The sequence below is a fragment of the Oncorhynchus kisutch genome, linkage group LG5 (assembly GCF_002021735.2).
Source record: "Oncorhynchus kisutch isolate 150728-3 linkage group LG5, Okis_V2, whole genome shotgun sequence".
Lineage (NCBI taxonomy): Eukaryota > Metazoa > Chordata > Actinopteri > Salmoniformes > Salmonidae > Oncorhynchus > Oncorhynchus kisutch.
This window is the reverse complement of record NC_034178.2, coordinates 49,207,708-49,224,592: the sequence shown is the minus strand read 5'-3', so window position 1 is coordinate 49,224,592 and position 16,885 is coordinate 49,207,708. Positions and strand designations below refer to the sequence as shown.

Genomic DNA, 16,885 nt, shown 5'->3' with positions numbered 1-16,885 from the left:
TTGAGACTGGAGTTAAGATCTTGCAGGTTTAAACGATGATTATTCACCCAACCGGGTGGTTAAATATTTAGTTACTTATTCACATCTTTCTCTTTGTGTGTCAGGGATATTATGGGTAGCATTAGCTAGCTGACGTTAGCTTGCCGTAATTGATGCTGAGGCTAGCCAGGTAGCTAATATTCAACCTGCAAGATGTACGTACCATTGTTGTCTGTAAAGAAACTGCTGCAACAACGTCTCTGTCATCTCGCAACAAAAGAGAAACAAGAATGTTATCATATGCCAGTAGTGTTAATGGGGACACAGGCAATTTTGAATAAAATGCCCAAATTTGGCTACAGCTGCTCTATCCCGAACAGCTGTCAAATCAGCACCCAACTGCTCTCCTCATCTCAGACAGTGAAGAGTCGTCGAGTGAGGAGTAATTACAATTGATCACTGAACAGGGCCTTCATGCTATTCTAGGTAATGGCATCGAAGCATGATTAGAGCCTGTTTGATGAGAATGTTAATACAATATCTCACAATATTTGTAACTTTGTAGCTAAATTGACTTCATATGCTGTTGTTATTTTGCCTTTTTCTTCTTTCCAGGTATTGGACTCATCATGGGCTCAAAAAGGAGAAGGGCTAGGTTCCCCTCTAGTAGTGTCAGTGAGAGGGACTTTGAGGATGGACAGCCGTCATCCTCAGCATCTTCAGTAGGTCGGAAAAGGAGAAGAACCTCTAACATTCCCACTGTTGATCCAGTAAGTTCAGTTACAGTGCCTTGCGAAATTATTCGTCCCCCTTGAACTTTGCGACCTTTTACCACATTTCCGGCTTCAAACATAAAGATATAAAACTGTATTTTTTTGTGAAGAATCAACAACAAGTGGGACACAATCATTAAGTGGAACGACATTTATTGGATATTTCAAACTTTTTAAACAAATCATAAACTGAAAAATTGGGCGTGCAAAATTATTCAGCCCCCTTAAGTTAATACTTTGTAGCGCCACCTTTTGCTGCGATTACAGCTGTAAGTCGCTTGGGGTATGTCTCTATCAGTTTTGCACATCGAGAGACTGACATTTTTTCCCATTCCTCCTTGCAAAACAGCTCGAGCTCAGTGAGGTTGGATGGAGAGCATTTGTGAACAGCAGTTTTCAGTTCTTTCCACAGATTCTCGATTCGATTCAGGTCTGGACTTTGACTTGGCCATTCTAACACCTGGATATGTTTATTTTTGAACCATTCCATTGTAGATTTTGCTTTATGTTTTGGATCATTGTCTTGTTGGAAGACAAATCTCCGTCCCAGTCTCAGGTCTTTTGCAGACTCCATCAGGTTTTCTTCCAGAATGGTCCTGTATTTGGCTCCATTCATCTTCCCATCAATTTTAACCATCTTCCCTGTCCCTGCTGAAGAAAAGCAGGCCCAAACCATGATGCTGCCACCACCATGTTTGACAGTGGGGATGGGGTGTTCAGGGTGATGAGCTGTGTTGCTTTTACGCCAAACATAACGTTTTGCATTGTTGCCAAAAAGTTCAATTTTGGTTTCATCTGACCAGAGCACCTTCTTCCACATGTTTGGTGTGTCTCCCAGGTGGCTTGTGGCAAACTTTAAGCGACACTTTTTATGGATATCTTTAAGAAATGTCTTTCTTCTTGCCACTCTTCCATAAAGGCCAGATTTATGCAATATACGACTGATTGTTGTCCTATGGACAGAGTCTCCCACCTCAGCTGTAGATCTCTGCAGTTCATCCAGAGTGATCATGGGCCTCTTGGCTGCATCTCTGATCAGTCTTCTCCTTGTATGAGCTGAAAGTTTAGAGTGACGGCCAGGTCTTGGTAGATTTGCAGTGGTCTGATACTCCTTCCATTTCAATATTATCGCTTGCACAGTGCTCCTTGGGATGTTTAAAGCTTGGGAAATCTTTTTGTATCCAAATCCGGCTTTAAACTTCTTCACAACAGTATCTCGGACCTGCCTGGTGTGTTCCTTGTTCTTCATGATGCTCTCTGCGCTTTTAACGGACCTCTGAGACTATCACAGTGCAGGTGCATTTATACGGAGACTTGATTACACACAGGTGGATTGTATTTATCATCATTAGTCATTTAGGTCAACATTGGATCATTCAGAGATCCTCACTGAACTTCTGGAGAGAGTTTGCTGCACTGAAAGTAAAGGGGCTGAATAATTTTGCACACCCAATTTTTCAGTTTTTGATTTGTTAAAAAAGTTTGAAATATCCAATAAATGTCGTTCCACTTCATAATTGTGTCCCACTTGTTGTTGATTCTTCACAAAAAAATACAGTTTTATATCTTTATGTTTGAAGCCTGAAATGTGGCAAAAGGTCGCAAAGTTCAAGGGGGCCGAATACTTTCGCAAGGCACTGTAAAAGCCTTTTTTTGTGTAGAAACATTGCTTTCCAATACAAATATAGTACTCAACTTCTGTGGTTTTGCCTTCGGTTCATGTCTTAACCCAAATTGAATTATTGAATTTTGACTCTAAATCAGCAGGCACAAGTCAAACAGTTGTGTAGTTTTTGAATAAGTGTTCATAAACATGGTTGCCTGTATTGTTTTGTGTTCATCTACTATGTTTTGACTCCAGATTGCAGTATGCCATGAACTGTACAACACTATCAGAGTTTATAAGGATGACCAAGGAAGGATGTTATGTGAGCTGTTCATAAGAGCACCCAAGAGACGGGACAGAGGATGGTTAATATAGAATGGTTACCAAAGAAATCTCCATTACTAAGAACATAAGCCTCATTAAATTCACTTATCTATTGTGTTTTCCTTGAAGGAATCAACCGGATTACTGCCACATTGTGACACATCCCATTGACATGATGAAGATCCAGCAGAAGCTGAAGATGGAGGAGTACGATGATGTGGACCAGATAACGTCTGACTTTCAGCTCTTATTCAACAATGCAAAGGCATACTACAGGGTAATATATCCCTGCCTGTAATAACAAACACATTCACTTACTGGACTCTTTAGGGGAGAGAAGTAATGTTTACAAGGCAATGTTTTGTATGAAGGAGTTTTCCTAATAAATGCCCTGTCTAGGGCTTAAACCTGGAATTGACCAAATGAAAGGGAGTGTGTTACATGTCTGTAGCCAGACTCTCCAGAGTGCAGAGCAGCCTATAAGCTGTGGGACCTCTACCTGCGCACCAATAATGAGTTTGTCCAGCGGAGGGATTATGATGATGATGATGATGAGGACGGGGACGATGCACAAGATAATCCTGGAGAGTCGCATGAGGTAACACCAGCACTTCCGATGTCACACATGCATTACATGTAAACCGCCTCAAAACATAGCACAACATGGCTAATAAATCTGGTTACTGTTGAATTGTACTGTGTGTCTTTGAATGACAGAATGCACCCAGTTGCCTGAAGGAGGTCCTTGAGCAGCTGTTGGATGCGGTGGTGAAATTCTCAGAGCCCTCGGGGCATTTAGTCAGTGATCTGTTCCAGAAACTACCAGTGGTAAGATAACCATTCTCTCCAATCCTATGGTATGGCATTGGTTGAAGCACAATGTTAAATCTCCCTACCATCCTATCTAAGCCAATATCTATTATTCCTCTGAAGAGAATGAATTGGGCTGTTTGAGAGATTTGAATCCTAAGCAACCTGCATACACATTTTTTAAGTACAATAGACTAGTCACGATACCAACATTTTACTAACGATATGATACCAGGCCAAGTATCACGATACTGAGTAGCATTGCGAGAGAAAATGAAGAAAAATTCAGTGGTCTAGCATCCTGTTCGCCCCGTCCCACCGACGCCTGTTCCCGTTTTCTAAATGTTATGCTCATGTACTTCACAAAAAACCTGTCACTGATATTCATACTTCTCCTCAATACAACACATTCAATTTAACTTCACACCGTTCACTGTATAATAGAATACTGAATAGAATGTCTACTTTGCTCATATTTGCAAAGGCCTACCTGTGATTTGGCTGGAGCAATGGGGGGAAGGAATATACATGCATAATGATCTGCATGTCATTGTGGCAGTCGGGGAAACTGCGTGAAACATTCTTTACTCTTCAGTTAAGACACACACTCCACCTCCCTTCTTCCCTCACACACGCTCTCTGTCTCCCTTTGTCTCATAAACACATGTAACCGATGTGAAATGGTTAGCGGTGGTACGCGCTAATAGCGTTTCAATCGGTGACGTCACTCGCTCTGAGACCTTGAAGTATTTGTCCCCCTTGCTCTGCGGCTTTTGTGGCGCGATGGGTAATGATGCTTCGTGTTGGCGCGATGGGTAATGATGCTTCAGTTGTTGATGTGTGCAGAGGGTCCCTGGTTCGAGCCCAGGTAGGGGTGAGGAGAGGGACAGAAGCTATACTGTTACACACACACACCACTCTCTCTCCCACAAACACATACACACTGCTCCAAACTTTAAAAACGTTAGGCACCAAACAGAATGTAAGGAGCACCAGAAAGAGATTGATTTTTAATAGTTTAGGCTTACATTAGGCCTATATGAATCCTACCTTTTAAAGCACATCTCATGAGTAGCAGACCCTTTTCCTTTCTTCCTGTGCCAATCAAATTAGCCAATACCTACTGTCAAGTTACCAGGTTGTTGGCTAGTTTTTAACGTGACTGAACGACGTGGTTTGTTATCAAATTAGTTTAAAACAGCCCTCGACATGGTTTGTGAAAAGATGTCAAATGTGTGCAAAATCGTGCAGGAAGAAAAAAAGGCAGCTTTGCTGATATAAGTCCTATTTGTTTAACCGTTTGAGCTCGAGACAAGACGTTTTCTTTGCTGTAAAGCTGCAAGCATACCTGTTGCGACTCTGTTTCTCCTCTCTGGCATTGATGCGTGACAGTGAACTTGCAAAGCCTACTCAGACTGCCCTGTGCTCTTAAACCAAGGAGGAAATTAAACAATGTATCAACTTTGCTCCGCTCCAATGTATCAAATGTACAAAATGTAACCGAAGACTGCTCAGGTTCGGCATCCCTGCTCATCCCGTATGGAGGAATAGATGAGGAAGGAGAGAAGCAGGTGAGTGATGGCTGGAAGGGGATGCGATTGGCGGATTACAGCTGCCACCCGTGATGTGTGCATAAAAGTGAAGTGGACATTATTGGACCAGTACATACAAGAGATTAGTTGCTGTTGCTTACATTGTTTTACTGACTTCATAAACATTGTCATAAGAGGCTCCAGCTAGTTCTTGGATATCACTAGGGACAAAACATTTGGTAGTAGCATATGAAATGGTACTACAGTATTCTCAAATTCGGCGGGGGATTCAAAAGTCCGCCCTCCAGATCACAAGGCATTATTATGAAATATTAGAGTATGGGCATGCCATTTCCCAGTTACATTGTTTTTCTATTTTGTGCTAAATAGAAATTATGTGTAGAAACAGTTTTGATTGTTGATTTTTTTCTTTTTTCCCCTCCGCAATACCCAGACTATTATGCCGTAGTAAAGGACCCAATAGATCTGAAAATCATTTCCCAGAAGATACAGGTATGCTACCCAACCATCTGACTGAATATAGTGTAAGTGGTATGCATACAATAAATCACAGGTCATTTTTTTCTCAGATGAGCCTCTACAGAAGTGTTAGCGCCATGGCAAAAGACATAGATCTCCTGGCCAAGAATGCCAAAACGTACAATGAGCCTGGGTCACAGGTTTTTACGGTATGCTGTACTACAACTGAGAATTAAGTCAGAATTATGATGTCAGTTTTGTTTGTTATAATGCTTTCTTTCTTATTTATTTAAGGATGCCAACACCATCAGAAATATTTTTTCACAGAGAAAGACAGAAATTGAGCATGCTGAGCCCATTAAATCCAGCATTCGCATCAAGTAAGCAATACCATAAACAGAACAGAAAGTATCATTTAAGAGCAAACAACATGCAATATTTACAAGGATTTTCCATGAATTAAACGTGTGTGTGTGTGTGTGTCAGGAACAGAAGGTCAACCCAGGGAGACCAGCTATTACCATGGTTCTTCAGTATGAGAGTGATGACGATGGCATTCTGGCTGGTACGTCTCATTGGTCTGTTAGCTGTTTTGGCTCTGCATTATCAACCTGGTAAAAAGTAAGGAACATATAAGAACAGAAGGGACATTGCAGTGCTAAGTATACTAATATATGAGGGTTTGTCAGAAGACTTCTGACTTCATCTGTCTGATTCGATTGTCTCTCATTGCCCAGGGTCTGTCCACTATGACGAGGGGGAGTCGGAGGCAGAGAGCATCCACCACAGCATGGACATGAGTACCCCCATCTTCCAGCTGTACGAGGCTGTGCAGGGCGGAAGGAACAGCCAGGGACATCTTATCTCTGAGCCTTTCCTCCAGCTGCCCTCCAGGAATGACTACCCAGACTACTACCAGCAGATCAGCCAGCCCATCTCCCTGCAACAGATTAGGTAGGCCAAACAGTGGAAGGACAGTATCTCTGGAAATGGTCTGACATTCAATCATTTATTTAGCTGTATATGTGTTCACTTTGACTGCTTCAAAATCACACACACATGAAGAATCAATTGGTCTGTCCTTTTTTATAGTATTGCTCTGTGTTCTTCCCTTCACATTCCAGGTGAGAAGTGGCTGGATGGCTGCTGGTTCTACAGGCCAAATTAAACATTCCATCTTGCTACACGCAAGTTCCTGGAGAAGGAAGTCTTTAAGAGCGACTACTTCAACAAGATTCCCGTCAGCATGATACTGGGAAAAGGTGTTGTCATGTTTGTCAAGGTACTAAGCTATTTTCTATTTCCATGTTTCAGCTCTTTGTAATATGGTTGAAGCATGACACGTTTTGAGTGAATCATTGCATGATGTTATTGACCTTGGCTTTTGTTTTGTGACTGATTTGAGGACTACTTTAAGCTTCACCTAGAGGGCTTCAGGGCAGATGATGTGTATGTCTGTGAGTCTCGCTACTCAGCCAAGACCAAGAAGATCAAGATGTGGATCATGCCCCTGAGCTCCGTTAGGTTTGTCCCTCGGGACATACTGTTGCCTGTAATCCGTGTTGCATCCATGTTCTCCCCTAAGCAAGATGAAGAGAAGCCTGCAGAGATACAAGAAGAGGGCAAAGCCGTGGACACTATTGTGGATAAGGTGAGTGGTTGGAAATCATGGCCAATATGACTTTGATTAAATGTGATCCAACAGAGTGCAAACAAAGACAACCTGACTGCGTGTGTATGTGTAGGAGAGGGAGGATGTAACCCTGGACATGACCAATAGGGAGCCAGGCTGCCAGTACTATGAGCAGATCTACTACAACGACACCTGGCTAAAAGTGGGAGACTGCGTCTATATTCGCTCACATGGACTAGTCTAGCACTGAGTGGGCAGGTAGGGTAAATACAACTCTACAGACACATTTCCCAGAATTTGATATTTCTTGAAATATAATAATTATTTATTTAGTGTATTTAAAATAAAGTAGGTTTTATTTTTGTTTAACAGGATTGAGAAGAAGTGGATGCGGGACGAAGCGGCCTACTTCTTTGGGCCCATCTTCATCCACGCAGAGGAGACGGAACATGAGGCCACCAGGATGTTCTACAAGAAGGAAGTGTTCCTTAGCAACATGGAGGAGACTTGCCCCATGACCTGTAACATAGGTATTTTCTCTGCCCTTACATTGTGTCCACTTTTTTATAATGTTGATGCTATGTTATTTTCAAATGTTGATAAGAGAACATTGAAGTTTAAGTGCATGGGTTGATTGTATTTCACCGAACATGTGCCATGCTTATATCCCTCTCTCTGTTCACTTGTTCCATAGGGAAGTATGCAGTGTCCTCCTTCAAGGAGTACCTTTCGTGCTGACCCACTGAGGTGCCTGAGGAGGGCGTTCTGCTGTGTGAGAGTCGCTACATCGAGAGTGACAAACAGATGAAGAAGTTCAAGGGCCTGAAGTGCTTCACCCTCTCTGGGAAGGTGGTGGAGCCTGAAATCTATTACTTCAGGTGAGTGGTTTGACTTTCACATGCCTCAAGATACTGTGCATAATCAGCAAAAGTAAGAAAAACATTCCACAACGCAATAAAGCGGTATTGAGTGACCCTGGATGAGTGAGTTATGAGTCAGTCACAAACACTCCTTTTAGTTAAGGTAGAACAGAACTCATCATCCAGGTGTAACTGCACCCAGTCTACTCCACGTGTCTCGTACAGGAAGCTGATCGTGCCCCAGAAGCAGCCATCCCCTCTGCTGGACAGGAAGATTGCGGTGCTGGAGGCCAAGTTTGCCGACATGACTGACGAAGAGTTGGAGGACCTGGGGGAGGATGATGGGGAGCTGGGAGACACCTCCAGACCCCAGCTCCAGAGCGCCATGGCAGGCAGCGACATGGACATGCCTTACACCCCTCCACAGGTCAGAGTACCAACATACACTAGGCAAATGTGTGGTTATGTTGTGAAGGTAAAGCTCTTTTACAGTTCAAAAGTTATTGGTAAGATCGTCGACCCCAATGGCCTCCCGAGTGGCTCAGTGGTCTAAGGCACCGCATCGCAGTGTTAACTGTGCCACTAGAGATTCTGGGTTCGAGTCCAGGCTCTGTCGCAGCCGGCCGCGACCGGGAGACCCATGGGGTGGCGCACAATTGGCCCAGCTTCATCCGGGTTAGAGGAGGGTTTGGGCACTAGCGACTCCTGTGGCCGTGGTCGTTGACACGGTCACCAGGTGTTCTGTGATTCATCCGACACATTGGTGTGGATGGCTTCAGGGTTAAACAGGCATTGTGTCAAAAAGCAGTGCAGCTTGGTTGGGTTGTGTTTCGGAGGACGCACAGCTCTCGACCTTTGCCTCTCCCGAGTCCGTACAGCTGTTGCAGCGATGAGACAAGACTATAACTACCAATTGGATACCACGAAATTGGGGAGAAAATGGGCTAAATAAAATGTTACAAAATATAAATAAATAAAAAGATTGTCGACCCTGATTTAGACATGTCAACTGAATCGCATGCATCATGATCGAAACTAAACGTGTCTCAAATTATTTGCATGTTCAGGGTAAGATTGAAGAAAAAGCCCTCTTAGCCATCCAGTTGGAGGTGTGTATAGCAATGACATTTGTCTAGAGATGACATGACACACTCTCCCTTACTTGACTGCAGTCCACGCCCAAGTCCGTAAAGGGGATGTCCAAGAAGGAGGGCTCCAGAGGAAGATAAACATGAGTGGCTACATCCTGTTCAGCAGTGAGATGCGAGCGGTCATCAAGGCCCAGCACCCAGATTTCTCCTTCGGGGAACTCAGCCATCTGGTGGGCACCGAGTGGAGGAACCTGGAGTCTCCCAAGAAAGCTGAGTATGAGGGTAAGAGATCTTACAAGTGTACCTAGAAGGGACTTTTTCAGGTTTCTAAAAATGACCGGTCATTTTTTCAATCCCACTTGCAGAAATGTCTCTACCAATTACGTTGCCAAAAGTTGTAATAGTATGTGTGTTTGCAGAGCGAGCAGCGAAAGTGGCCGAGCAGCAGGAGCGGGAGAGGGTGGCCCAGCAGCTGGCTTTCCCTAGAGCAGGTACTGATGGGGGTGATGCCCTAGAGCAGATACTGGTAGGAGTGCTGATGGGGTGGTGCCCTAGAGCAGGTACTGGTAGGAGTGCTGATGGGGGTGGTGCCCTAGAGCAGGAACTGGTAGGAGTGCTGATGGGGGTGGTGCCCTAGAGCAGGAACTGGTAGGAGTGCTGATGGGGATGGTGCCCTAGAGCAGGTACTGGTAGGAGTGCTGATGGGGGTGGTGCCTCTCCCAACCCCCATGGGGATGATTTATCACAGCATAACACCTGTGTCAGGTAGTCCCTCACTGAGGGGGATGAACCCCCCTGGGGACACTTGGAGCTGCAATGAGAAGCTGAACTGCTAGAATGATGATCCCTTTTTAATTTCCTCATCACTCCACCCTTGGCTACTCTTTTATTGCAGTACTGTGCTATCCCCTCTTTTCAATTATACACTTCTTCAACATTTATTAAGAAGCTTACCAATTTCACTGGATCTTTCTGCAATCAGTCTGATTCAAGTAGTGCTTGTAATTTGTGAGTTAATTGCATGTGTATGAATGTCTGATTATGGAATATCAAATATCCTAACTCTAGATTGATGTTTAGTCATTTAGCTAGTGCATGACCTCTGCCAGATAGTTGTAGTTGCATGTACCACTGATTAGGGTTGCACATTTTGGGAAATATTCAGAGAATTAACGGAAATATATGGGAATTAACGGAAATGTATGCAAATGAATATTAATACCATTTAGATCTAGATGTTTTAAACTTTGAATATATTTATCTTATCCTATGGAGACAGAAACATAAACCTTTTACCTTATCATAAGTAGACAAGGCCTATGGTCTCATCACTACTGTGTCTCGCCACTTTGGCTTGGACACATACCACCCAGACCCTCCCCTATAGGTTTAGGTTTTGCGTCCAGAGTCCGCACCTTTAGGGGGGGTACTGTCACGTTCTGACCTTAGTTATTTTATTTATGTCTTTGTTTTAGTATGGTCAGGGCGTGAGTTGGGTGGGTTGTCTATGTTCATTTTTCTATGTTGTGTTTTGAGTTTGGCCTGGTATGGTTCTCAATCAGAGGCAGGTGTCGTTAGTTGTCTCTGATTGAGATTCATACTTAGGTAGCCTTTTCCCACTTGTGTTTCGTGGGTGTTTATTTTCTGTCTAGTGTGTTTTGTCACCTTACAGAACTGTTTTGGTTTCGTTTCTTTCTCTTTGTTATTTTGTTTAGTGTTCTGAGTTTAAATAAATATCATCATGAACACTTACCACGCTGCGCTTTGGTCCTCACCTCATTCCAACGACGATCGTTACAATTCTGCATCTTTGTTGCATTCTTCACATATGATTTGGCACAGTATTTGCAAATGTGCACAGCTTTTCCTTCTACATTAGCTGCAGTGAAATGTCTCCACAATGTCTCCTGTAAAGATTAAGGGGGAAAATAGTTAAGCAGTTTGATTGATTAAACAAATCCTTTGTAAGATAATTGTTTTAAAATGAAATATGTATGGACACAGGTGAATTAACACTCAGTTAGCAGCCTCAAGCAAGCAAAAAGTGATTTGCAGAAATTGTTAACAAGTTAGAAATGATTTAAACACACTTTGCGGTAGGCTACTATTTACTAGTTAACAAAAAATCATGTATGTCATATAAAATATATTCACCCCACCCAGTATTGTAATCAAAACTTACCAGAAAGCATGTAGTCCTTGGCTCAGACAGTGTAGTAGTGTGGGCTCAATAGCATCTCATTAGTGTGCAAGATCTTGAGAATCAGCTGAACATGTGATGGAAGAGTGCACTGTGCATGCAGAGGGTTCCAATTCTATTGAATTGGGGATAGTTGAACCAAAATATCCCACAAGGCCCGAGAATTGCCATATGTGTATCCCACAAAAAAAGGTTCCTGTTATAAGCTAAAATATGAATTTAAGCAAAATTCCCCAAATTCCAGGGCATAACTTTACCAGAAGGTTTCTGACCCTTTGCAACCCTACCACTGATGCACATATCTGTTGTGTTGCGATACCCTCCTCCTCCTCCTCCCCAAAGGCATGATGGGTACATGCTGCTGCAGGGCCCAGTTGACGGCATGTTTAGTATGACTGGCATGAGGTTGCCTTTCTTGCTCCATCATCACCCGATGCCAGGTATCTCCAGGTTCCTTGGCATGCCATACCTGGGTAAGAGCACTTTCACAGCCTCCCTCCCTGCCATGCCCCTGCAGTTGCTTTCTGTCTGCCACTCTAACTCACTAGAGGGGCTACCTGTAACATAAGCTGAGGTCCTGTAGTGACTAAACAGTCAACAGCCGTTCACACAGCCTGATGCTCAGTCGCTGAGGGATTCATCAACAGGGTAATAATGCATTGCTAAATTATATTGTAACACTGGAAATACAATGTTTATGGAAACACAGTTCTCTGAAGTACCTGAACATTCAATGTAGATTGTTGCTGATTGGTCTTTCTCTATATTTGGTCTTGTGAATATTGGACTTTCTCTATATTAAATGGGCAGTAGTAAAGTCAGTATTTGACAACACAATCCAAGATGGCCAGCTGGAGAAGCATCCAGCTGCAGATTGTGCGTGCTGATGCTGCTTGGTCTGTGAAGCTCATGCGTCTCAGATGGTATTTTTGCTTCTCAAATGGTATGTGCGTTCACAACATGTAGACGTTTTTTGGTCTTGTGTATAGCGTGAGCCAGTAGCTTTGTTCCAGGGCGTCATTGTGCTACGCACATACTTTTGTATATACAGTCGTGGCCAAAAGTTTTGAGAATGACACAAATATTAATTTTCACAAAGTCTGCTGCCTCAGTTTGTATGATGGCAATTTGCATATTCTTCAGAATCTTATGAAGAGTGATCAGATGAATTGCAATTAATTGCAAAGTTCCTCTTTGCCATGCAAATGAACTGAATCCCCCAAAAACATTTCTACTGCATTTCAGCCCTGCCACAAAAGGACCAGCTGACATCATGTCAGTGATTCTCTCGTTAACACAGATGTGAGTGTTGACGAGGACAAGGCTGGAGATCACTCTGTCATGCTGATTAGGTTGGAATAACAAACTGGAAGCTTCAAAAGGAGGATGGTGCTTGGAATCCTTGTTCTTCCTATGTCAATCATCGTTACCTGCAAGGAAACATGTGCCATCATCATTGCTTTGCACAAAAAGGGCTTCACAGGCAAGGATATTGCTGCCAGTAAGATTGCACCTAAATCAACCATTTATCGGATCATCAAGAACTTCAAGGAGTGCTGTTAAATTGTTGTGAAGAAGGCTTCAGGGCGCCCAAGAAATTCCAGCAAGTGCCAGGACCGTCTCCTAAAGTTGATTCAGCTGCGGGATCGGGGTACCACCAGTACAGAGCATGCTCAGGAATGGCAGCAGGCAGGTGTGAGTGCATCTGCACGCACAGCGAGGCGAAGACTTTTGGAGGATGGCCTGGTATCAAGAAAGGCAGCAAAGAAGCCACTTCTCTCCAGGAAAAACATCAGGGACAGACTGATATTCTGCAAAAGGTACAGGGATTGGACTACTGAGGACTGGGGTAAAGTCATTTTCTCTTATGAATCCCCTTTCTGATTGTTTGGGGCATCCGGAAAAAAGCTTGTCCGGAGAAGACAAGGTGAGCGCTACCATCAGTCCTGTGTCATGCCAACAGTAAAGCATCCTGATACCATTCATGTGTGGGGTTGCTTCTCAGCCAAGGGAGTGGGTTCACTTACAATTTTGCCTAAGAACACAGCAATGAATAAAGAATGGTACCAACACATCCTCCGAGAGCAACTTCTCCCAACCATCCAGGAACAGTTTGGTGACGAACAATGCCTTTTCCAGCATGATGGAGAACCTTACTATAAGGCAAAAGTGATAACTAAGTGGCTCGGGGAACAAAACATTGATATTTTGGGTCCATGGCCAGGAAACTCCCCTAGACCTTAATCCCATTGAGAATTTGTGGTCAATCCTCAAGAGGCAGGTGGACAAACAAAAACTCACAAATTCTGACTAACTCCAAGCATTGATTATGCAAGAATGGGCTGCCATCAGTCAGGATGTGGCCCAAAAGTTAATTGACAGCATGCCAGGGTGGATTGCAGAGGTCTTGAAAAAGAAGGGTCAACAAACACTGCAAATATTGACTCTTTGCATCAACTTCATGTAATTGTCAATAAAAGCCTTTGACATTTATGACATGCTTGTAATTATACTTCAGTATTCCATAGTAACATCTGACAAAAATATCTAAAGACACTGAGGCAGCAAACTTTGAAAATTAATATTTGTGTCATTCTCAAAACTTTTGGCCACAACTGTATCGTGTATGTGGACATCCCTTCAAATGAGTGGATTCGGCTATTTCGGCCACACCTGTTGTTGACAGGTGGATAAATCAAGCACACAGCCATGCAATTGTCAAAGACAAACATTGGCAGTGGAATGGCCTTACTGAAGACGGATGCCAGGAGAACGCTAACTGCCTGAATGCATTGTGTCAACTGTAATGTTTGGTGGAGGAGGAATAATGTTTTTTCATGGTTCTGGCTAGGCCCCTAGTTCCAGTGAAGGGGAATTTTAACACGACAGTATACAATGACATTCTAGACGATTCTGTGTTTCCAACTTTATGGGAACAGTTTGGGGAAGGCTCTTTCCTGTATCAGCATGACCGTGCCCACGTGTACAAATTGAGGTCCATACAGAAATGTTTTGTCGAGATCTGTGTGGCAGAACTTCACTGGCCTGCACAGATTCCTGACCTCAACCCCATCCAACACCTTTGGGATGACTTGGAACGCCGACTGCGAGCCAGACCTAATCGTCCAACATCAGTGCCCGACCACACTATTGCTCTTGTGGCTGAATGGAAGCAAGTCCCCGCAGCAATGTTCCAACATTTAGTGGATAGCCTTCCCAGAAGAGTGGGGGCTGTTATAGCAGCAAAGGGAAAACCAACTCTATATTAATGCCCATGATTTTGGAATGAGGTGTCCAATTACTTTTGGTCGTGTAGTGTACCATTCGGTGCACTAGCTCTGGTCCACAGTGTTATGTTAACCACTTGCTTTTGCAGCTAGCTATTACACATTAGCTAACTAGTATCTGTTTTATAATTCTTAATGTATTTTCACCACCTGTGCTGTTGGTTGCGGTTACCCACAATCCTCTCTGGCACCATTCAACATCCTGTCTTAGCTCATATATCTCACAGCGTCTGTGGCTTAAGGTGTCTGTTGCAGCCAGACCCTATTGGACAGCTGTGTCCTGGACTGTTTATGTTAATACCTTCACTGCCGGTGTCAACACGGGTGCTCCTGGAGCCTACAGAATCCAGGTAATCTACACGTCTATACAATTGTATATTAGAAAAGCACAGACTGTAAATGCTTGTTATTTTATTACTCACATCTGTATTTGAGAATGAGTAAAGAGGCCCTTGACGCTGTTTTATTTTTATGATTGATCCCGACAGCAGGCCCCACCACCCTACCCAAGACAGGGCCAGCCTGCCTTCCAGCAGCTCTCAACACCCTTATTTGTAGACCCTCCACCCAAGCCTAGGCGCCTGCTCCACTCAGAGGCATACCTGAAGTACATTGAGGGACTTAATGCAGAGTCCTCCACCATCAGCAAGTGGGGCCAAACTCTCTCAGGTGAACACTCATCACTGAAAGAAAGTGATTTACACCCCAACAAATCTACAAATCACTTTTACAATATTTCAGTGATTTCAGTAAATTACCTTCTTGAACAACAGAAAAAACATATACAGACAGTAGTATAATTTGTCCTTGTCTGCATAGTGTATCATGAATGTACAGTATGTGCTTTCTCTACCCTTGACCTTGTTCTGAACACCTCCAAAACAAAGGTCATATGGTTTGGTAAGAAGAATGCTCCTCTTCCAACAGGTGTTATTACTACCTCAAGAGGGTTTAGAGCTTGAGGTAGTCATCGCATACAAGTACTTGGGAGTATGGCTAGACGGTGCACTGTCCTTCTCTCAGCACATATCAACGCTGCAGGCTAAAGTTAAATCTAGACTTGGTTTCCTCTATTGTAATTGCTCCTCTTTCACCCCACCATGCTAGATTATGGAGACGTAATTTATAGCTCGGCAGGTAAGGGTGCTCTCGAGCGGCGAGATGTTCTGTACCATTCAGCCACCAGATTTGCCACCAATGGTCCTTATAGGATACATCACTGCACTCTATACTCTGTAAACTGGTCATCTCTGTATACCCGTTGCAAGGCCCACTGGTTGATACTTATTTATAAAACCCTCTTAGCCCCCCCCCCCCTCTCTGAGATATCTACTGCAGCCCTCATTCTCCACATACAACACCCATTCTGCCAGTCACATTCTGTTAAAGGTCCCCAAAGCACACACATCCCTGGGTCGCTCCTCTTTTCAGTTCGCTGCAGCTAGCGACTGGAACGAGCTGCAACAAGCACTCAAACTGGACAGTTTTATCTCAATCTCTTCATTCAAAGACTCAATCATGGACACACTTACTGAGTTGTGGCTGCTTTGTATAATGTATTGTTGTCTCTACCTTCTTGACCTTTGTGCTGTTGTCTGTGCCCAATAATATTTGTACCATGTTGTGCTGCTACCATGTTGTGTTTCTACCATGCTGTGTTGTCATGTGATGCTGCCTTATGTTGTTGTCTTAGGTTTCTCTTTATGTAGTGTTGTCTCTCTTGTTGTGATTTGTGTTTTGTCCTATATTGTATTTATTAATCCCAGGCCCCTGTCCCCTTAGGCCTTTTGGTAGGCCATCATTGTAAATAAGTATTTGTTCTTAACTGACTTGCCTAGTTAAATAAAAATAAATGTACTATTTCCTAATAACCTTGTGTATGTATCTGTTGTGTATGTGGGAATGTTTCAGCAGCTCGAAAGAAAGATGTGCGACTGACCAAGGAGCAGGAGAGCCGGCTGCCGTCCCATTGGTTGAAGAGCAAGGGCGCCCATTCCACAATGGCAGACTCACTGTGGCGTCTGCAAGACCTAATGCTGCGTGACACACTGAACATCCGCCAGACGAACAACCAGTAGGATATCTGAGCCACTGCTCCCTACACTGTCAGACAGCAAATGGGTTTAGGCTCATTTGAAAATCTGTAAATGTTGTTTAGTTATGTTACGTTAATGTGGGCATTCGTTTATAGAATGGTTAAATTAGCTTGCTTACTCTGTTCAAGCTGTTTTGTGTTTGCATTTGAATTGTTCTAACAAGTGCATTATTGTATTTAATGTTTCTGTGATGGATAAACGTTTTCATAAAAAA

The 16,885-nt window shown here is 43.4% G+C and overlaps 1 pseudogene; it reads left to right on the top strand.

Annotated features, from left to right (window-relative positions):
- Positions 1-599: 599 nt before the first annotated feature.
- Positions 600-16,833, top strand: LOC109891580 (protein polybromo-1-like; annotated as a pseudogene).
- The last annotated feature ends 52 nt before the right edge of the window (positions 16,834-16,885 follow it).